General features: G+C 42.2%; 1 pseudogene; it reads left to right on the top strand.

Annotated features, from left to right (window-relative positions):
• The first annotated feature begins 22047 nt into the window (after window positions 1–22047).
• LOC136461212 (acetylserotonin O-methyltransferase 3-like) lies at window positions 22048–24348 on the top strand (annotated as a pseudogene).
• The last annotated feature ends 277 nt before the right edge of the window (window positions 24349–24625 follow it).

Raw genomic sequence — 24625 nt, 5'->3', positions numbered from 1 at the left:
CGCCTCCTTGCTCCCAAAAGCTCCTCTCTTCTCTCCCCTTTGTTCCAAGCTTCAAATCTTGCATGAGTTTGAATTGAGAGAAGGGATTGGATGAGAGAAACATCGATTCAAAGCTTGAGCACTTGATTTCTTTATCAAGCCGGTTGAATTTGTGTTTGTGACTATTGGGCTTTGCCCCTAGCCGGCTAGGTGTTGCTCAAGAACTCCCGATCTGTGGGAGAACTTTGGAAAGTTTGTATCACCCTCAATTTTCTAGTGAAGAACTCAAGTTGACCTTTGTTTACTTAAGAGAGGTAAGGAGGTGAAAGAAACTCTGACCTTAGTGGTCACCTCACAACGGGGATGTAGGTGCTCCTTAGTGGGGCAGCCGAACCTTGGGATAAATCCTTGTGTCTTGTGTGCCTATTGTTGTTGTGATTACCTGTTATTACTTGTTCTTAGTTGTCTCTCTCTCCCTCAAGCTATTTCTTAGGTTTCTAGTCCCGATCTACAAATTGGTGGCGTTCCAAGGGCAAGGAGGTACATGGACAGCTTCATCTATCCATAAAGAAGTGGGGTAATTCACAGAGATCTAAATTTGAAGTCAATTTGACTCTAATTTCGTAGCTCTTTATAGGCGTGGGAAGTTTCCAGCAGTTTGCGTCGGAACTTTCAACAGGCGTCGGAAGTTCCAACGGCTCCCGGAAGCTCCAGGTGTCTGAAGTTCCGACAATGTCAGAACTTTCGACAGTGTACTGATCTACTGTTTTAGTTTGCGTTAAGTTTTCAGATACGCCTATTCAAACCACCCCATCTACGCTTAGCAGGAATCCTTACATGAATACATTCAAATCATGTAATGGGCAGAGCCTTTGTAAAAATGGCTAAAGCAGCTGTATGTACAGGGTACGCTAATAAGCTCATGCATACACAAAGGCTAGAACTGCTGAAGCAATCATCTGTATGACCAAGATAGAATTTCAATTGGTCTCTATAATTTATAATGGGCAAAGCGTTTGTACAGGCGTTCAAATAGTGTTCGTCGGAGAGAAATATAGAGCTAGAGTTCTATGATCGCTGGTTCCATGCACCTTGACACATCAATGCAAGTATTCTTGAATAAGAGGAAGACCAAGCAATGCCGATTGTGACAGCAAGATGAGAATTAGTTCCACTGTGTTCAACAATGCAAGTCTTAATAAATAAACAGAAGGAAAAACCAAAGCAAAGGGTGAGGTCTTAGGTCTCCACTGGATTGCAGCGATATAGAAATGAAAATGAAGTTAATGTGATGCTCTTTCTATTTATTTATTGAGATGCATAAGACAAGTTGTGATAGACTACCATTTTTGCTCCACAGAGGTGAAGAGCTTCATCCTGTGCGCTGTACGTGATAAATTCTTTTTGTGGTTATCACTACATCATCGATAATATCAGTCCTGCTGTATTTGAACCGTGAAATGTTGTATCTATAATATAAACGATAGCAAAGTGCTCTTACTCTGGTGGACCCTATGTCGTGTAGCTTCAATTCCGCTGTAGAGCATTTTCCCCCTGCAGCCTGTATTTCTCACATGATGTGTTAGAAAGAATTCATATGAATGGAACAACTTTTTTGAGATTAAGCAGGATGGAGTTTGATCAGTAGTAAGAAGGGTGACATCTTTGTGCAGGAGACTACCATCTTTGTTCCACAGAGGTAAAGAGGTTCGTTCCGCCCAAAAAAAAGAAGAAGAAGAGGTAAAGAGGTTCCACCTGTGCTCTGTACGTGATAAATTTTGTTCATGGTTTGCATCTTCAACCTGTATTTGTACATGAATGGAACAGCTTATTTCAGGTTAGGCAGGATGGAATTTGGTCAGTAGTAAGAAGGATGACATATTTGTGCAGGTAAACTGGAGGTAAATACAACGACCTAGCTGGGTTGACACCTGAAGAAAAGCAAGTATAGGACAGTTTTGCGGTTCTTAACTTTTCATGGTAATTAGCAAACAAAAAATGTCATTCAAAGATCATGCAACAATCAGTGTGGGCAATAGTCAATAGGAAGCCTATATAGACATCTTCAGGGTAAGAACAATATAATGATGGAATTCTAAATCCCATTCAGTGGGCGTAATAGATAGCCAGGAGATATTGTGGCCAAAGGGTTTAGATTGTAGCAGAGGGGAGGGGAATTAGCGTTGCCCTTTAGAATGGATAAGATACAGGCAATCATCGAAGAATAAACACATAGTAACGAAGTATAGGTGAACCGTTTCACCTATAGCAGAGATTACCCAAACAAACTGCACACCTTTCATTAAGGAAAAAATGAACTAAGCATCTGAATCTGATACAAGTATGGGAGGCGCAAGCTGATATAAATGAGAAAATAAATATGGAAAAAAGAATTCAGTAAGTGAAGGATATATTATAGGTATTCAAGAAAATGATGAAGCTAATATATTAGTAAGTCACGTTGGGCTTCAAGTAAAATTGAAAAATTATACCAATATAAATGGATCAACTGGAGAAGCCTACCTTCATGAGAGAAGAGGCACCATTATCTCAAAAAAATGAGAGAAGAGCTATAGTGACACAAGTACATAGATTTTATGGAAGTAACAGGGAGGTAATAGGGCACTAGAAAATCCATTTGATATACATCTTACAATAGCAAGGTCAACGTTTTGCATTTGGCTATGTATCTTATGTTGGTACATGGCTGGAACAGGAACAAAATCATTAACGACATGCAGAAACCGAAACCAAAAAAATGCTACTTATGAGTAGAGGATCAATAAATCTTTTTTTTTTGAAACAAAGGCAGGAACTCTGCCGCTCAATTAAAATAAAAGAATATTATGTACAAAAAAGTTAGCCACAAGAGATGCCAAAAAGGAACCCAAAAGGTTAACCACCCCGCACAACGCGACCGAGCACAAACATGACGCACTGCCATTGGTCATCGTTGCCGAGCATGGAACCAAGCTGCCAACAGCTCTGACTTCCCATGGCAGTCCACCCACTAGTCACCCCTGACAGGTCTGAAGCTATAACGGCCGTCACCGGTCATCGTTGCCAAGCTCAAACACTATTAGACAAATTTCTACAACAACACTTAGCAAACCGGTTAGACAAATATAAGGCAAAGCGAGTATTACGCTAGCCTACTAAAAATGCAAACCACCTACCACAATTCTAGTTTATGTAGTCTCTATCCACACAATAGCTATGTCACTACACTAAGTTAGTATGCTCTCAAAAGCTAACTAAAGAGCCACACTAACCAAACTAACAAACTCTCACGACTAGCTACACTAAAGAGCTTGACAACTAGTTTGCGGTAATATAAAGAGAGTTATACCGTCGAGTCAAGGAATTAACCAATCAATCATAAGAATGAATACCAATGAAGACCAATCACCTCGAAATCAAAGGACAACACAATGATTTTTTACCGATGTTCACTTACTTCCCGGTAAGCTAGTCCTCGTTGTGGCGATTCACTCACTCAGAGGTTCATGCGCTAATTGGCATCACACGCCAAACCCTCAATAGGGTGCCACACAACCAACACAAGATGAGGATCACACAAGCCACGAGTAATTTACTAGAGTACCTTTTGACTCTCCGCTGGGGAAAGGTCAAGAACCCCTCACAATCACCACGATCGGAGCCGGAGACAATCCCCAACCTCCGCTCGACAATCCTCGCTGCTCCAAGCCGTCTAGGTGGCGGTACCACCAAGAGTAATAAGCGAATCCTGCAGCGAAACACAAACACCAAGTGCCTCTAGATGCAAACACTCAAGCAATGCACTTGGATTCACTCCCAATCTCACAAAGATAATGAATCAATGACGGAGATGAGTGGGAGGGCTTTGGCTAAGCTCACAAAGTTGCTATGTCAATGTAAATGGCCAAGAGAGTGAGCTTGAGCCAGCCATGGAGCTTCAATAGAGAGCCCCCATGAATAGAGCCGTTGGCTCCTCTATCCAGTGAAACATGGGCTGGCCGGACGCTCCGATCAGGTTGACCGGACGTAGGACCCCAGTGTTCGATCGTCCGATGCTCGCCATGTGTCATCAGCCTCAAATGCTGAGCACTCGATCTTAACGGCTAGTTAGCTTCACGCCACGTGTTAAGTTGCGACCGAATGCACTGCAGAGTAGGACCGGACGCAAGGTCACCTAGCGTTCGGTCACTTCCAGTAAGGTTCTAGAGGCAGAAATTCACGACCGGACGTGTTCGGTGGATCATGACCGGACCTAGGCCTACGTCCAATCAACTCAGCCTCTCTCTGTTGCTTGTGTCAGCGTACGTCACTAGGTGACCGGATGCATACTCTACGCATCCGGTCCCTCTTTCTCTTCAGCGTCCGGTCAAGGGACCGAGGGCGGCCTTCACTGCACGCCACTGACCGGACGTAGGGTCAAAGTCTGGTCACTACCCAAGGCAGAGTCCGGTCAATACGAAACTTCTCCTTTTGACCCCGAACTTCACCACCCTTGATCAAATATGCCAACCACCAAGTGTATCACCTTGTGCACATATGTTAGCATGTTTTCACAAATGTTTTCAATGGTGTTAGCACTCTACTAGATCCTAAATGCTTATGCAATGAGTTAGAGCATCTAGTGGCACTTTGATAATCACATTTTGATACGAGTTTCACCCCTCTTAATAGTACGGCTATCGATCCTAAATGTGATTACACTCGCTAAGTGTCTCGATCACTTAAACCAAAAAGCTCCTATCAATTTCACCTTTGCCTTGAGCTTTTTGTTTTTCTCTTTCTTCCTTTTCCAAGTCCTACCACTTGATCATCACCATGGCATCACCATCACCATGTCATGATCTTCATTTGCGTCACCACTTGGAGTAGCGCTACCTATCTCATAATCACTTTAATAAACTAGGTCAGCACTTAGGGTTTCATCAATTCACCAAAACCGAACTAGAGCTTTCAATCTCCCCATTTTTGGTAATTGATGACAACCCTTACACAAAGATATGAATTGAAATTTAATTGAATCCATGTTGCTTGCCCAAACATATTTACCAAGTGTAAAAGGATATGGACAAGTTTCATGAACTCCAAATGCTAGCAATTGCTCCCCATACATATGTGCTAAGAGTTTGTATTGTAGCTTATACATATGCTTAGATAGGAAATATAGGAGACAATGTCTACCAAATGATGCTATGGTAGAAGAGATGGACCTTTGAAGCATGATACCAATCGTAGTGCACCAATATACCATCCTTAGCACCATGAGTAACTAGACATACACAAAAACTAGAATACCTCATAAGATCAACATTAGAAGCAAGGATCTAGTTTCCATAAAATGAACATAAGTCTAGTTTCTTAACCTATGCATGCTAGTTTTTCATTTTATCATTCAATCCTACAACTAGCATATACCACACAAGCATGGATATTGAAATTTAAAACTTGTGCCATGCAAGCAAAAATATGAAATGCACATTCAAATGCATCCACCAAGTTTATGAGCTTGCTCCCCCTACTTGTATGCTTAAAATTTTAATTGATCCCTTACTTTGTCATATCTCTCCCCCTATGTCAATTTCTCCCCCTTTGTTATCTTTTTACTATCTTTGTATACTATTTCTCCCCCTTTGTCATCAATGACCACAAAGGTTTAATTTTAAATAGGTTGAGATTATCAATGTCAATCAATGGGGTGAGGATTATTTTCCTAAATTTGGTCCAATCTAGATCATTTACCAAAGATATTTAACTCGGTTTGATCCAAGGACAAGCTTCTTCACACCTCCAAATAAGGGCTATATTGTACCATGTTGAGTTCAAACACATGTAGCTCATTTTCTAGATCAAACACTAGGTTTACAAGCCCACAAATATGTCATATGCTACCACTATATCAAATTAAGCATAGAGGCAATAGTGGTACCATACAAACATCAAAATTATTTTATTTTCATGAATGAGCCAATTAAATGTGAAAGATGACTAGATGCACTAAACATGCCCTTAGCAAAGATGTATGCCATGCCAATCAACTTTTACCTTGGATTGCTCGAAGGAGAGGCATGTCATATAAGTGGGGGTGCATCAACACATATTTGAGAAATCCAATATGTTCAACTCATTCCGTAGCTTGCAAAATCTTTTCACATCTAATGGCTTGGTGAATATATCGGCAAGTTGATCCTAGGTGCCTACACTCTCAATGCAAATGTTCCCTTTTTGTTGGTGATCTCTTATGAAATGATGGCAGACATCAATGTGCTTTGTTCTTGCATGTTGAACTAGATTGTTGGTTAACTTGATTGCACTCTCATTGTCACATAGCAATGGCTCCTTCTTGAACTTGATTCCGAAGTCATTCAAGGTGGCCTTCATCCAAAGTATTTGTGCACAACAACTACCGGCGGATATGTATTCGGCTTCGGTGGTTGATAATGCAATACTATTTTGTTTCTTTGATGACCATAAAATAAGTGATCTTCCCAACAATTGACATGTGCCCGAGGTGCTCTTCCTTTTAACCTTGCATCCCGCATAATCCAAGTCGGAGTAACCAACTAACTCAACCTTTGCTCCTTTGGGATACCACAAACCAACATTTTGTGTATGCTTCAAGTACCTCAATATTCTCTTTGTAGCCTTCAAATGACTTTCTCTTGGTGAGACTTGAAATCTTGCACACATGCATACACTAAACATGACATCAGGCCTTGATGTGGTCACATAGAGTAGGCTTCCAATCATAGACCGATACAATTTTTGATCCACCATATTGCCACTTGCATCACTATCTAAATTGCCATTTGTCCCCATTGGTGTGCTAATTGCTTTGCTATCACTCATGCCAAACTTTTTGAGCTTGCTTTTGATGTACTTGCATTGACTCATGAATGTACCATTCTTTAATTGCTTGATTTGAAGACCAAGGAAGTAACTTAACTCTTCAATAATAGATATTTCAAACTCATTAGCCATTATCTTTCTAAATTCTTCACAAAAGTCTTGATTGGTTGATCTAAATATGATGTCATCAACATAGATTTGCAACACAAATAAGTTTTTGCCAATCTTCTTGGTGAAAAGAGTGGTTTCAACCTTGCCCATCATGAACCCTTTAGAGAGTAGGAAGTCCCTTAATATCTCATACCATGCTCTAGGTGCTTGCTTCAAGCCATACAATGCCTTCTTCAACTTGTACACATGGTCGGGCTTCTTGTCATCTTCAAAACCGGGAGGTTGCTCAACATATACTTCTTCATTGATGTAACCATTGAGAAATGCACTCTTAACATCCATTTGATAGAGCTTGATGTTGTGGGCACAAGCATAAGCTAGTAAGATTCTTATTGCTTCCAATCTAGCAACCGGGGCATATGTTTCTCCAAAGTCAAGACCTTCAACTTGTGTATATCCTTGTGCTACCAATCTTGCTTTGTTCCTTACTACTATCCCATCTTGATCTTGCTTATTTCTAAAGACCCATTTGGTTCTAATCACATTGTGTCCCTTTGGTCTCTCTACTAAATTTCATACTTGATTTCTTGTGAAGTTATTCAATTCTTCATGCATAGCATTCACCCAATCAACATCCTTCAATGCTTCATCTATCTTCTTTGGTTCAATAGATGACATAAATGAGATATGCTCACAAAATAAAGCCAATCTTGATCTAGTTTACACATCTCTTGAAATATCACCAATGATAGTGTCCAATGAATGATCCCTTGCAATATTGGTTGGTTAGAGTATTGAAACTTGATCGCTTACACTTGCTTGATCATCGGGTTGAGATGATGTACTAGCCGCTTGATTTTGTTCAGTGTCATGAGAGCCATTTGTACTAGCTTGATTTGTATCGTCTTGCATATTTGTGTTAGAGAGCACTTGCACTTGTTCGTCTTCATCATCATTCACTTGTCTAGGCCTTAATTCACCAACATCCATGTTCTTCATGGCATTTGAAAGTTGAATGCCTCTAACATCTTCCAAGTTCTCATTCTCATTTTGGGAACCCTTGGTTTCATCAAATTCAACATCATGAACTTCCTCAAGAGTACCAATATCCAAATTCCAAACTCTATATGCTTTGCTAGTAGTTGAGTATCCAAGTAGGAATCCTTCATCACATTTCTTGTCAAATTTGCCCAATCTAGTGCCTTTCTTTAAGATATAACATTTGCAACCAAAGACCCAAAAATATGCAATGTTGGGCTTTCTACCATTCAAGAGCTCATATGGTGTCTTCTCTTTCAATGGATGACAATAGAGGCAGTTGCTACAATAGCAAGTCATGTTGATAGCTTCGGCCCAAAAAGATTGACTCACATTGTACACACTAAGCATAGACCTTGCCATATCAATGAGTGTTCTATTCTTCCTCTCAACAAGGTTATTTGATTGTGGAGTGTACATGGCCGAGAATTGATGTCTAATTCCAAATTTATCACACAACTCTTCAATTTTAGTGTTCTTGAACTCACTACCATTGTCACTTCTAACTCTCTTGATGGTTGTTTCAAACTCATTGTGAATGCCCCTGAAAAATGATTTAAATATTGCAAACATATCACTTTTGTCTACTAGGAAGAATACCCAAGTGTATCTAGTATAATCATCCATAATCACAAAGTCATATTTGTTTCCACCGATGCTAGTGTATTGTGTTGGCCCAAACAAATCCATGTGCAATAACTCAAATGCTTTACTAGTGCTCATCATGCTTTTCTTAGGATCGGTGTTTCCAACTTGTTTGCCGGCTTGACAAGAGCTACAAAGCTTATCCTTCTCAAACACAACATCTTTCAAGCCTCTAACCAAGTCATGCTTAACTGATCTATTCAATTTTTCATTCCAACATGACCAAGCCTTCTATGTCATAACCAACCCATATTAGACTTAGTGAACAAACATGTAGATAGATGAGCTTCACTAGCATTGAAATCAACCAAGTATAGATTCTCATATCTAAAGCCTTTGAAGATTAAGTTAGAGCCATCTACACTTATGATCTCTACATCATCTACCCCAAATATGCATTTGAATCCAAGATCACACAATTGAGCCATGGATAGCAAATTAAAGTTCAATCTCTCAACAAGCAACACATTGAAAATGATCATGTCATTGGATATTGCAATCTTACCAAGCCCTTTGACCTTGCCTTTGCCATTGTCACCAAATATGATACTATCATAACCATCATTGCCAATGGTATTGATTGAGTTGAACATTCTTGCATCATCGGACATGTCTTGAGTGCACCCACTATCAAGAACCCAATGCCTTCCTTCAGCTCTATAATTGACCTATAAAAGAAGATCAAATCTTTTTAGGTACCCAAACTTGCTTGGGTCCTTGAAGGTTAGTGACCAAGCTCTTTGGCACCCAAATGACTTTCTTCCTTGAGCCCATCCATGGTGTACCAATGAACTTAGCTTTTACACCATTTGTACCCTTAGTAAGCACATAGAAAGAATTAATCTTAATTGAGGATACATTAGCATTTTTGCTCTTGTTCTTGCATTCATGCTCTTTATGACCAACTTGCTTGCAACTAGTGCAAAACCGACCATTGTTCTTCACAAAACTAGTCTTGTTGGGAGCAAAGGCCATCTTGCCTTTCTTGGGGGTATAGCCCAATCCCTCTTTGTAGAGAGAAGCTCTTTGGCTACCCAAGCATATAAGCAAGCCATCCTCACCACCATAGACCTTAGCCAAGGTGTGAGTGAGCTCATTGACCTCCTTCTTGAGGGTCTCATTCTCAACCATTAGTGAGGCATCACATGTGAAACTGTCACTACTAGATGAGGTGGAAGTAGAAGTGCTACAAGAAGGGTTAGTGGGAGCAACAATCATAGGCTTATAGAATGATTCATCAATTAAGTTACAAGTTAAGCCTACATTACATGTGTCAACATGCTTCTTCTTATTTTGCTCATCAAGCAAAGAGGAATGAGCTTTTTCAAGCTTCTTGTGAGCCTTGCCAAGCTTTTCATGGGCTTCCTCTAGCCTCTCATGAGATGCATTGAGCTCATCAAAGGCTTGCTTAAGGGCTTTTAGTTCCTTATGCAAGCTTTTGCATTCCCTTCTCTTAATGTCAAAGTGTTCTTTAGCATCATCTAGCATGTCAAGTAGTTCATCCTTAGTTGGTTCATCATCATCACTATCACTTTCATTTTCATTTTTATATTCATTATCATGTTCCTCATCACTTCCATCATCACAAGTTTATACCTTAGTGGCCTTAGCCATGAAGCATGATGGAGTATCGAAGAGAGAAGACTTCTCATTGATAGCAATGCTTGCAAGAGCCTTCTTCTTGGTGGTCTTGTCATCATCACTATCATCATCATCACTTGAGGAAGCATCACTATCCCAAGTGACCACATATGAACCACCCTCCTTCTTCTTCTTGAAGGTCATCTTGTTCTTCTTCTCTTTCTTTTCCTTCTTGTCCTTCTTCTTGTTCTTCTTGTTGCCATCACTATTGTCACTATTGTATGGGCATTGACAACAAGATGATCTTTGCTTCCACAATTGAAGCACCTTCTTGATTCTTCCTTATTCTTGGATGAAGACTTCTTTCTTCTAGCATGGTAGCCCTTCTTCATCATAAACTTGCCAAATCTATTGACAAAGAGTGCCATCTTCTCATCATCCATCTCATCAAAGCTCAAGTCTTCATCTTCACTTGATGATCCTTGCTTTGCCTTGCCCTTGGATGATGTGGCCTTGAACGCCACACTCTTCTTGTCATCCTTCTTGTCATCTTTTTTTCTCTCTCTTTTCTTCCTTCTCATCATCATCTCTATATGTATCATCGGTCGTTATATCTCCCAACACTTGGTTTGGTGTCATGGTATCCAAACCACTCCTTACTAGAATAGTGACCAATGTGTCAAATATTGAGGGTAGGCATCTCAAGAACTTATGGGAGAAGTTCTTGTCCTCCACCTTCTCACCAAGTGCTTTGAGATCATTGACAAGCACTTGGAACCTATGGAACATCTCTGGCACACTTTTATCCTCCTTCATCTTGAAACTAGCAAACTTCTCCTTGAGGATATATGCCTTGGCACCCTTTACGGCTTGAGTGCCCTCAAATGATTCATCCAACTTCTTCCATGCTTCATGAGCCATCTCAATGTTCCTAATTTGCTCAAATGTTCTCTCATCAATGGCATTATGAATGGCAATAAGAGCAATGTCATTGTTTTGGAGAAGCAATTCTTCGGCGACGGTGGGATTCTTTAGATCTTCTATCTCAATCTTGGTCTCCACCACTTTCTAAACCTTCCTATTGATTGACTTGATATATATTGTCATCTTAGCCTTCCAATAGGGATAGTTTGAGCCATCAAATTGGGGTGGCTTCTTGGTGTTGTTGATTTGAACCATTTTGACACCAAAGGTTGTTAAGCCTCAAATCACGGTGACCACGGCTCTGATACCACTTGAAAGGTCCTAATGGCTAGAGGGGGAGTGAATAGCCTATTAAAAATTTCTACAACAACACTTAGCAAACCGGTTAGACAAATATGAGGTGAAGCGAGTGTTGTGCTAGCATACTAAAAATGCAAGCCACCTACCACAATTCTAGTTTATATAGTCTCTATCCACACAATAGCTATGTCACTACACTAAGTTAGTGTGCTCTCAAAAGCTAACTAAAGAGCCACACTAACCAAACTAACAAGCTCTCATGACTAGCTACACTAAAGAGCTTGACAACTAGTTTGCGGAATGTAAAGAGAGAGAGCAAGATGGTTATACCATCGAGTCGAGGAATGAACCAATCAATCACAAGAATGAATACCAATGAAGACCAATTACCTTGGAATCAAATGATGACACAATGACTTTTTACCGAGGTTCACTTGCTTGCCGGCAAGCTAGTCCTCGTTGTGGCGATTCACTCACTTGGAGGTTCACGCGCTAATTGGCATCACACGCCAAACCCTCAATAGGGTGCCGCACAACCAACACAAGATGAGGATCGCACAAGCCACGAACAATTTACTAGAGTACCTTTTGTCTCTCCGCCAGGGAAAGGTCAAGAACCCCTCACAATCACCCTGATCGGAGCAAGAGACAATCACCAACCTCCGCTCGATGATCCTCACTGCTCCAAGCCGTCTAGGTGGCGGTAACCACCAAGAGTAACAAGCAAATCTAGTAGCGAAACACAAACACCAAGTGTCTCTAGATGCAAACACTCAAGCAATGCACTTAGATTCACTCCCAATCTCACAAAGATGATGAATCAATGATGGAAATGAGTGGGAGGGCTTTGGCTAAACTCACAAAGTTGCTATGTCAATGTAAATGGCCAAGAGAGTGAGCTTGAACCAGCCATGGGGCTTAAATAGAGAGCCCCCATGAATTGAGCCATTGGCTCCTCTATCCAGTGAAACATGGGCTGGCCGGACGCTTCGATCAGGTTGACCGGACGTAGGACCCCAGTGTTCGGTCGCTCGATGCTCGCCATGTGTCATTAGCCTCAAATGTTGAGTGCTTGATCTTAATGGCTAGTTAGCTTCGCACCACGTGTTAAGTTGTGATTGGAGAACTGCAGAGTAGGACCGGACGCATAGTCGCCTAGCGTCCTGTCACTTCTAGTAAGGTTCCAGAGGTAGAAATTCATGACCAAATGCCTCTGGTGGATCATGACCGGACCTAGGCCTATGTCCAAACAACTCAGCCTCTCTTTGTTGCTTGCGTCAGCGTACGTCACTAGGTGATCGGACGCATCCCCTGCGCATCCGTTCCCTCTTTCTCTTTAGCGTCTAGTCAAAGGACCGTGGGTGGCCTTCACTACGCGCCACTAACCAGACACGTGGTCAGAGTCTAGTCACAACCCAAGGTAGAGTCCGGTCAATACGAAACTTCTCCTTTTGACCCCAAACTTCACACCCTTGATCAAATGTGCCAACCACCAAGTGTATCACCTTGTGCACATGTGTTAGCATATTTTCACAAATGTTTTCAAGGGTGTTAGCACTCCACTAGATCCTAAATGCATATGCATTGAGTTAGAGCATCTAGTGGCACTTTGATAACCGTATTTCGATATGAGTTTTACCCCTCTTAATAGTACGGCTATCAATCCTAAATATTATCACACTCGCTAAGTGTCTCGATCACTTAAACCAAAAAGCTCCTATCAATTTCACCTTTACCTTGAGCTTTTTGTTTTTCTCTTTCTTCTTTTTCCATGTCCTAGCACTTGATCATCACCATGGCATCACCATCATCATGTCATGATCTTCATTTGCTTCACCACTTGGAGTAGTGCTACCTATCTCATAATCACTTTGATAAACTAGATCAGCACTTAGGGTTTCATCAATTCATCAAAACCAAACTAGAGCTTTCAGTCGGCCCGTTGCCCTGGCCGACACCCAGGCTACACAGGAGCTACCCTGGCCATAGCCAGATCTTGTAGAGGCCTGACCACCGCTTCAGTAGCCCTTGCCAGCCGCAATAGCCAAGGCCATGAGGAGAGGGTTGGTAGAGGAGAGAGCATCAACCCAGCGCATGTATGAACCTCAGCCGCCACCACCAGATCGGCACCCACCCCAGCCGTAATTGGCTCAGGACTGGTCACAGTAGCCTTGGTCATCTGCTGTTGGCTCAGGCCCAGCCGCTATCATCCTAGGCCTGGCAGCAGCTGCCCTAGCTGGCCACGGTCGATAAGGCCATGAAGGGAGTGGTAGGTGGAGAAGAGGAGAAGGTCCCTGCCACCGCCCCACATGCCTGCATGAACTGGTTGCCGCCGCTGACCACCACGCCGCCCGCCCAAGGCCAGCCAAATCTGGTCATCCAACCACCGAATATGGCCACTCGGTCACCGAATCTGGCCATCCGGCCATAGGATCTAAATGCCCAGCCACCAGACCAGCCGCCCTCGCCTGCACTGCCATCTTCAAGAATGGAGAAGGGGAAGAATGGAGGAGTGGGGGAAGGAGCTCCACTGCCACCCCCTTACGTCAGCACGGACACTAGCCAACGCGGCCACAGCCACTGTGACCTCCCCTGCCAAGCTCCACATAGCTCGTGGGGGGAAGGACCGTCGTCCCTGCTTCCACGTGCACCACCGATTGAGGGAAAGGCCACGCCGCCGCCATCCTGGTCGGCCGAGAGGCCTTGTCGGCGGCTAGCTCTAGTGGCAGCACGTAGGGAGAGGAGGAGAGGAGTGGGAGGGCAGTGGCGCGGAGGGAACACCACCCGAGTCACCCTACGGTGGAGAGCCTGTATCCATAAATCATTTCAAATCAATCTCTTATAGCAAATGGTATCAGGATTCTGTTAGTTTGTAGGACACAATATAGTACACAGCAGGAGTTCAGTAACATTTATAGGAGATTATGAGTTGTGCACGGTACCACAAAATTATGGAATCACAGTAATGCCACAATAGATAATAAAAGATCTAGAAACACAGGTATGCATGGTATCCCTAATCAATCTGGGTTGCAATGTTAATTTCTTTATAAATTAACATGTCAAAGAAGCATTACAATTCTATAACTGGAACAGAAGGGTATTGCTTCAGATGAGAGCACTTACCCGTAAGCTATGGACGCTCAATTGATCCCAGTCTCCCAGTGATTGATGGAGAAGATCAATAGTGAGCAGCAGGCATGGAAACCCAAACCCTAGAATAGCAATAGTAAACCAAGTAAACTTTTGGGGGAAAACCACCAAAGTAGAGTTTTTTGTAAAAAAAATCACAAAGGCAGAGTGAAATTAGAAAAAATAGAGGGGAAATTGGAGTACCTGAGAGATTGGGAACTTGTGGTCATGTCGAAGGAGGCAGCGCTCCCACCCTAGAATTTTCGGTGATCCTTGGCCAGAATTTCTGAGGGGGAGGCTCCACGGAGCAGCAACGGTCACTAACTGTAGGGAGTGAATTTATTTCACTCCCTCTCACTCCTTGTCACTCTCTGGCATTTTTATTCACTCACCTACTTTGAGATAAACGCTTGGCTCTCTCTTTCACTCTCCAACACTCTGTCTCACTCAATTCTAGATCTCCATCTTTGTGAGTGAGATTGCAGTGAGCTCTTGTTGGATTTCAACTCCGGGAGTAAGGTCCAACTCTTGAGCACTTGTGGCACCCGCCGGTGATTGGTTTTTGCTCTATTACTCTTGGGTTCTTGGAACCTTAGCCAGCTAGGTGTTGCTTAGTGACGCCCTCGTTTCATGCTTGTGAAGGGTGCTGGGAAGTTTGTATCACCCTTTGTTCCAGTGAGAATCCCCGGCTTCATCTTTGTGGTTGCTTGGGAAAGAGGGGAGTTCAAAGAGACTCTAAGGACCTTTGTCATCGCCTCAACATCAGGGATGTAGGCACAACAGTGGTGTGGCCGAACCTTGGGATAAATATTGTGTCTCCATGTGCTTATAACTTGTGATTGTATTATTTGTTGTGGTGGCTCGATCTATATTGTGTGTAGGTGTTGGAGCAAGCAAAAGGCGTGAAATCACTAATACTACTACATACTCTACACATGTGGTGAACTCAGTTTAGTATTTGAGCATTTTATTTCATATCTTATTAGTTAGTTTACTACTCTCCGAATTTTAGAATTTCGGTCCTCACCAGAATTTGTGGACAAGTCCATAAATTCTGCTTAGGACGGTATATTCCGATACCCGTGATTTAATCCGCTGAAGAAGTTTTAGAATTTTAGGAAATGCCTATTCAAAACACCCCCAGGCATTTTGATCCTTTCAACTTACCTTCAAGAGTTTCCTCTTCCAAGGAAATGAAAAAGCAAAACCTTCCCACTTATATTTGTATTTTCAGAAAAGTTATCCAAGCTTGATCTCTCTCTTCCTTCCTTCTTGGGCTATAGTATTTGTCCCGAGGTGAAAGAAGGGAGGGCCGGAATTTATATTGGATACATTAGTAGAGGCAGATCTTACTAACCGCCTCTAGAAATATATTTTTGGGATGCATACTCTTCTTGCTTAATTGTCCTAATTTTACATTGTTAGCCTTTTGTTCTTACGCTACTGGAATCTCGCTTTTTTCTGTGTGTGCGAAAACACACAGAAAAATGCGAATACCATCAGAAAAATATTTTTCTGACGGTGTACCCTCAGAAAAATACCCACAGAAATATAATGACAGAAAAATAAAATTTTTCTATGAGTTCACCGTCAGAAATTTTTTCTATGGGTCGCACACGCACAGAAAAATTGTTTTTGCCTAGATTAAAATTAATTTTTCTATGTGTTAATCCACACAGAAAAAAGAAATAAATGCACAGAAAAACACATGTTTTTTTTCTGTCGGTCCATGTGAACTCACAGAAAAATTTATTTCGCCCAGATTAAAAAGAATATTTCTGTGTAGCCAGCCTCACAGAAAAAAGAGTTAAACGCACAAAAAAATTTATTTTAAAACAGTAGCAACAGCATATTAAAATATATATTTTCCATACAGTAATTTTTGTGCATGACAACAAGGTTTCATTCAAATAATACATAAATACAGTACTCAAATGGACCTTGATGGGTGACCACACAACCGATCAAGTATCAAGAGTACCAAAACAAGTATCACGCCCGATGTGGCTGGGCGACAAGCAAACTTCAAATGACCAACATCAAAGTTCTAAACCATCACGAGAGGACGACTAGGACACCATGATGAGCTTCACTACTGTGGCGGCGGTAGCTACTCCTGCTGCTGCTGCGAGGAGTACGGCGATGGAAAGGTGGCAGTGGTAGGCATGGTCGGCGACACTCCTGCAGCGACAAAGAAGCAAGTGTTAGGACTAAGTTCTCTAGGTTAGGACTAGGTAACTCATAAAATCCAGGAAGGCGAAGAAAAACCTAAGTCAATACCGATCGAAGCTAAGCCTAATGTAGTGTATCCCTGAGAGTATGATGCTGGATAGGACGCTGGAGCTACACCTGCAAGAAAGGCGAGGTTTGAGTCAGAAAAGCGTAATAAGGAAATTTAAGGAGTGAAACGCGCAAGGGCCACAACTTGAGCAATAAATAACAAAGGAATACCTAGAGTCACCGGCTACAGGAATAAGCGGAGGAGACACCAGTCCTGCTCATTTAGAAGAATATGATAGCATTAACGAACAAGAACATGTATTAGGGGAGATTTTTTGTCTTGAAAAGAGACATATCAAGTCTACTATACCAAGCCTGGAGGACAACAATTGATGCCTGCTTACCTATACTTGACCTCATTGACACACGGAGGTCTATTCCATATGGCATTCAGCAAGTGAGGGAACTTATTGGCATCTCATGTGCCTTCAAGCAAGTGTTGTATAATACTTAAGTTGGAGAGCAAAATATTCAGAAAGGCAGCTCATGGGAAAATGGCACAATAATGAACTCAAGGCTGGAGTAGTGGAGGTGGAGCGGCTGCAAAGCCAGCAGATCAAGATAATTCATGGGACATGCTTAAGCAAGTTGCATCATAATAAGAGCACTTAGTTGCAGCCCAAATTAGCATATCTAATTTTTCTCAAAGACACAGTAGCAGGGGCTCAGAAACTAAAGATCTTATATGATATAGTGTAGGACAAGGTTAACTGACAATAGCCGGGGCTCAAGTTGCATACATACTTATCCCATGGACAAGGTTAACTGACATTCCCAAGTCCCCGATACCCTACTATATTGCAACAAATTCTAAAAATAAACTGCACAGTTCAATAAGAGCCAAACCTGATCCAATCTAAACAAACATTCAAGTCCTAACTCTTAGCATCAATCGCAGCACAAAAACAGAGCTTGTATCAGCACATCTACCATACACTAAGAAAAACACTAAAGACAGCTATGATACAAATCAGAGAGCATCCTATTGAAGTCAAATGTTGAGAGAATCGCACTTTGAGGTGCTACGCCAATTAGCGATTTCACAAAAATAAGCTCATATTTATCAAGTGCAAGCAATCGGTTCTTACTACTGATTTTACAGTTGGGGTCATCAAAAGTTGAGAAATCAAGTGCCAATCTCAGACTCTGAAAAGGTTGGAACAATGTCAGGCCAATTCAAAATCAGTAAGGTATGCACTAGTAGAAGTGTACAGTCTGATCATAGTGGCTCATCAATGACTAATATAAAGCAAGAACTAATAAGTAATAACATATAAAGCAAGATACAGATCATGGTATGTATACCACAAACTTTCTATATCAGTTGACTTTAGTTTTAATTGGACAATTATAAACACTAGGAGCATGCTTTCCTCGATTCATGTAATAAAGAAACCAAATGGTTGTGCTAATCTGCCGCTAATCCTATTTGTAAGTTGTAACCTACCTCTAGCTGAGAACATCCATTGAACAATTCCTGTAGATCAAATGATGTAGTATTCAACACATTGGCCTCAGATATCAGTTACTCCTCGGTTGACCTTGAGCTTGGAGCATAAGAAACAAATAGAGTAAGAAACAAAGTTCCAGTACCTCAACACAAGCTCAAGGTCATCAGTTCTTGGCATGCTTAATATGATATCATCATTGGCACAGTAAGTGAGGCCTCAGCTTAATGATATGTTGGTACAATTTCCAGATACTCAATCATAGGTGGCTGCCAAGGCAAAAAAAAATAGATAGAAGAAAACTAAGATCATGTCCCATGGTTTGATGACAGTCATGAGAATCATACAGAATGCACAAAAAACAAATTGCAGCCACCTCAGAGTTTATTTTTCTTGTTGCATAATTGGCCGGATAGATATCAAGAGTTTGAACATCACAGTCATATCAAGAGATTGAACATCAGTGTCATAAATTCTAGATGCTTCAGCACAAAGAACCCTCACTAGAATCAGAGCTATGGACTTAAGCAAGACACGGCTGCCACACCATAGGGTGCTCCTCCAGTGCCTAGGGTTAAGTAAACATCATCGACCAAGGCACTTTGCTCAGTTTGTAAATCGGACTAGGCATCATCATGTGCAAAATCTAGGCGACAACACATGTGTACAACAAATAAGAGGTGCACATCACATAGATCTGAGGGCGGAACAAGACGAAAGCAAATGTAAACATGTAGATCAACAAAAATGTCGCCCAGTTCAATAAAAACCAAAACTGACAGTTCAAAAATAAACTAGCAATTTCACAAAAATAAGCTCATATTTATCAAGTGCAAGCAGTCGGTTCTTACTACTGATTTTACAGTTGGGGTCATCAAAAGTTGAGAAATCAAGTGCCAATCTCAGACTCTGAAAAGGTTGGAACAATGTCAGGCCAATTCAAAATCAGTAAGGTATGCACTAGTAGAAGTGTACAGTCTGATCATAGTGGCTCATCAATGACTAATATAAAGCAAGAACTAATAAGTAATAACATATAAAGCAAGATACAGATCATGGTATGTATACCACAAACTTTCTATATCGGTTGACTTCAGTTTATTAATTGGACAATTATAAACACTAGGAGCATGCTTTCCTCGATTCATGTAATAAAGAAACCAAATGACTGTGCCAATCTGCCGCTAATCCCATTTATAAGTTGTAACCTACCTCTAGCTGAGAACATCCATTGAGCAATTCCTATAGATCAAATGATGTAGTATTCAACACATTGGCCTCAGATATCAGTTGCTCCTCGGTTGACCTTGAGCTTGGAGCATAAGAAACAAACAGAGTAAGAAACAAAGTTCCAGTACCTCAACACAAGCTCAAGGTCATCAGTTCTTGGCATGCTTAATATGATATCATCATTGGCAAAGTAAGTGAGGCCTCAGCTTAATGATATGTTGGTACAATTTCTACATACTCAATCATAGGTGGCTGCCAAGGCAAAAAAAATAGATAGAAGAAAACTAAGATCATGTCCCATGGTTTGATGACAGTCATGAGAATCATACAGAATGCATAAAAAATAAATTGCAGCCACCTCAGAGTTTATTTTTCTTGTTGCATAATTGGCCGGATAGATATCAAGAGTTTGAACATCACAGTCATATCAAGAGATTGAACATCAGTGTCATAAATTCTAGATGCTTCAGCACAAAGAACCCTCACTAGAATCAGAGCTATGGAATTAAGCAAGACGCGGATGCCACACCATAGGGTGCTCCTCCAGCGCCTAAGGTTAAGTAAACATCATCGACCAAGGCACTTTGCTCAGTTTGTAAATTGGACTAGGCATCATCATGTGCAAAATCTAGGCGACAACACATGTGTACAACAAATAAGAGGTGCATATCACACAGATCTGAGGGCCGAACAAGATGAAAGAAAATGTAAACATGTAGATCAACAAAAATGTCGCCCAGATCTAAGTATCTAAGAACATGAACCCTAGTATCAGTGGACGACAAACTAAATCCACAAACAATTCAACAGAAATCACCGCACAGAGAGGGGCAGGAGATGGGGGCAGGTGAGATATACTGTCGGAGCACTGGAGGACCAACACGAATCCGCCGGTGGAGGTTGACCGTATAGGTCAAGCGAGCTCAATGGGGAGGAAGAGGAGAGAGCGCACCAAACCAGAGGAGGAAGGAGAGGTACGAAATGGGGGTGGTAACCCTAGCCCAGGCCCCAGGACGACAAGATCTCCCGCACCAATCCAGAGGGAGGGGGCGGCACCGGCCGCCGGATCTCGCCGGTGGGGAGCGGGAGGGGAGGGGCCGCGCCGGGGAACGCCGATTGCGCCGGATCTCAGGAAGAAGGTAGGGGAGGGGGGAGAGGGAGGGGGCGGCACCGGCCACGCCGAGGAAGAAGGGGAGGGAGGGGAGGGGCGGGATCCGACAGAGGATGGGCGGGTGCGGGTGCGGGAGGAAGGGAGGGGAGTGTAGGGGGCTGGGGAGGGGAGGGGAGCGTGCGTGCGTGAGGAGCCAAGCGGGCGAGTCCACGGCAGGTTAGGTTAAGGACTTCTTGGTTTTTTCTGTGCGTGTGTACGTTTTTTTCTGTGCGTTTTAAAATAACCGACAAAAAATTAATATTTTTTCTGTGCGTGTATATATTTTTTTGTGCGTTTTTAAAGAACCGACATAATAAGTTGCATTTTTCTGTGAGTGCTGATTTTTTCCGTGTGTCTATTATCACGCACAGAAAAATCATATAATTTTTCTGTGGGTTTTTGTATTTTTCTGTCGAGGTATTTTGAAACCGACAGAAAAATCGTAATTTTTCTATGCGTACCGAAAAAAACGCATAGAAAAATTAAACACCCACAGAACAATTCGAGTTTCCAGTAGTGTTAGGCCTGCTGCTTCTCTCAAATTCAGTCCTTGCAAGCGAAGTACTTGTTTTATCAGTAATATTTTGAGAGGTGACTGTCAATGGGTGGTTGAACAAAGTTGTTATTTTGCATCTTAATCTCTTTTGTCGTGTACTGTCTTGTGGACACCATCTTTCTTACCGATTGTTGGTGCCTAATTAACATCCTAGCTATATATGTCCCTCTCATGTGCACTTACAAATTTTCATACGAACATTGCAATTAATGTCTTCATTACGATTATAATCTAAAAACGACTCATGTATGCTTTATGTCAAAACATATAATCAGTTCATTATTATTGGCACAGACTGGTTTAAATAATCACGCAACAAGTTGGTAGGACTTATTGCAACCCATGGACCTGTTTACCAGATGGATAGATATATATGCCTGTGCGGCTGTGCATCATGAAGCGTTATAAGGTTCCTGTAGAACTCCCGTTTTGTTCCTATCCGTCCACCGTAACTTTTGGCTCTGTTCGGCAGGACTTATTGCTGCTGCGGCTGATTTGTAGAACTGATTTATTATGAGAGAAAAATATTATTCCATAACTTAAAAAAAAATAGACCTGATTCTAGGCTCAAGCGAACACAGCCTTTGCTCCCCAGCACGACACCGCATGGCTCCCTCGTCGCTGTGGCGTGCCTCCTGTCTCCTCTCTCTCGCTCGCCTCAAAAAAAATCAAATCCCCATCCCAAACCGCGGAACCTCGGCAGTCATTTCGGCCAGCAGCTAGGTCGAGGCCAGTGACCCACATATAAAACCAGCTCTGCGCTGTATCTTCAATTCTTCGTGCATCCATCCGACTCGTAGCTAGCCATAAGAGCTAGCAAATAACTAGAAATGGAGCAGAAGCCATTTGTGCCCTGCAGGACGGCGATCCCTAGCGAGGAGCTTATGCAATCCCAGGCAGAGATTTGGCGCCTCTCCTACAGCTACATAAAATCCATGGCCCTCCGTTGCGCCGTCAAGCTCGGGATCCCGGACGCTATCCATCGCTCGGGCGGCGCCACCACGCTAACCGAACTGCTCGCTGCCATCCCACTTACCGAGACAAAGCGGACACACTTATCCCGCCTCATGCCATTGCTGACGGAGCTAGGGGTCTTCTTCACGGAAGACGATGTCCAGGTCAATGGCGGCGGCGAACCTGGCGTCTACCGCCTCACGCCAGTGTCTCGCCTCGTCGTGCACGATGCGGAAGCCAACGGCGGCGCGTGCCTATCGCAGTTTGTGACCTCGGTGACCCCGCTGTCGTCCAACCTCACGGCGTACCTGCGGCTAGACGAGTGGTTCAAGAGCGACGGAGGCGACTCATCTTCGGCTGAGACGCCGTTCATGATGGCGTACGGCCAGAGCTTCTGGGCCGCCGACGGCTGCGACGCGGAGCGGAGCGCGCGTTTCGACCAGCTCATGGCGTCCGACAGCCGGCTGGTGGCTGGCGTAGTCGTGCGGGAGTGCAGCGACGTGTTGCAAGGGATCAGGTCTCTGGTCGACGTCGGCGGAGGGAACGGCACGACGGCGAGGGCCATCGCCACAGCGTTCCCGCACGTCAAGTGCTCGGTGCTCGAGCTTCCCCACGTTCTCGAAAACGTCCCAGGCACTAAAGACGACACCTTTCAGTTCGTCGCCGGTGATATGGTGGATTTCACCCCACCAGCTGATGCTGTGCTCCTCAAGGTACGTACGTCCACGCTGCCCGGCTGGCGCCGCTGCTATGCTTTGGATCGGAGGCCCTAGGCCGAACTGAACATCACATATCATAATAAAAACTATATATAATTAAGGGGGTGGTTGGTCCCCATGGACTAAAGCATTTTAGACTAAAATCTGCATTTTAATTGGACTAAACAGTCAAACACTTAGACTAAAAGTTGACTAAAATCCTTTAGTCCTTTAGTCCGCAAAACTGGACTAAAATAGACTAAAAGGTGTTGGTATTGTCCTCTCTCTCCACTTTAGTCTATTTTAGTTCAAGGAACCAAACACCACTTTAGTTCAATTTTAGTTCATGGATAAAAGTGGACTAAAACTTTTAGCCCATGGACTAGAGAACCAAACAGGGCCTTGTACGTTTCTAGGTATTACACATGATATAGATATATGTATATATACTTTCACTTGCAAAACAATAAGGGTTAACTTTCCAAAATTCTAAATCGTATACTAAAAACAAAACTAAACAGCAAGAATCCTAATAATCAATTATGATTTATATTTTGAATATATAACTTTTCTAGAGGTGGTTAGTGATTTGATCCGCCTCAAAAATAGGTGCACGAAATCTTACATGGGTAATGTTTGTCGAGCACTAATATGTCTTAAAAATCTTAGAACATCAGGTTTTTCAGGACAGAGGGAGTAACTAATTAAATGCCAAATCCATATCTAAATACCAATATAAGCTATTAAAGGAAATAATACAATAATAGTAGAGTATATATGTTCCATATGTTTCTAAGTTTCACACGTCTACCACTCAAACATGGAGTCACTATAAATGCTATGTGTCACTATTAGAGCAAGTAAACATGCATATATTAGGATAAATATTTATTTAAATAGTTTATCCATTGTCAACAAAAGGGTCTCTTAACAAACCGTGTACCAATGCCATAATAGTGGGAATTAATTGTATATTATACCTAGTGCCTAAAATTTAAAATATCAAAGGATTTTTTTAATAAAGGATACAACGAGTACTAGAGTTTCAACTTAACACATAGGTCACCAATAACTATAACTTCAAAAGTTGAAAATGAAAATATAGATTGGTGATGTCAAAAAATATGCAACAAAGAGTTGATATAACATAAACTAAAGTTTCACTAAATATTGCAGAATGTGTTGCATGATTGGAGCGACGAGGACTGTGTGAGAATCATGCAGTGATGCAGAGAGGCTATCTATGCTACTGGTCCGGCAGGGAAGGTTGTGATTATAGAAATGGTGGTGGGACAGTCCCCATCGACCAAAGAGGCATTTGAAGCTCTACTTTTGATGGATATGTGCATGATGGTGCTGTGTACAGGCAAAGAACGAGGGGAGCAAACATGGAATAAGATTTTCATGGATTCAGGTTTTACTCGCTACAGGATTAGGCCCATCTTGGGGGCTCGATTGGTGATTCAGCTTTATCCATAGCCTGTGATCATTGAAAATTTGGCCATTATATATCTGTTGTGCTATTGCTCATCTATTACTGTAACAAGATTGGTGTGGTCTTTGTTTAAGTAGCAACCCAGCTTGTGTGTACGGGTAATTTTTACCATATGGCAAATGTTAGCTTTTTTTTACTTCTGATGTTCACCTTCTAAGCTTCAGGAATCTTTTCAGCAAACACCTTTTTCATGTATGCTATTTCTGATTCCTCCTGATACTTGAGCTACTCTAATAATTATACATGAAATGCAATAATAAA

The sequence above is a fragment of the Miscanthus floridulus genome, chromosome 1 (assembly GCF_019320115.1).
Source record: "Miscanthus floridulus cultivar M001 chromosome 1, ASM1932011v1, whole genome shotgun sequence".
Lineage (NCBI taxonomy): Eukaryota > Viridiplantae > Streptophyta > Magnoliopsida > Poales > Poaceae > Miscanthus > Miscanthus floridulus.
Note: the sequence above shows the minus strand (reverse complement) of the source record. Positions and strands in the feature narration are given on the sequence as shown.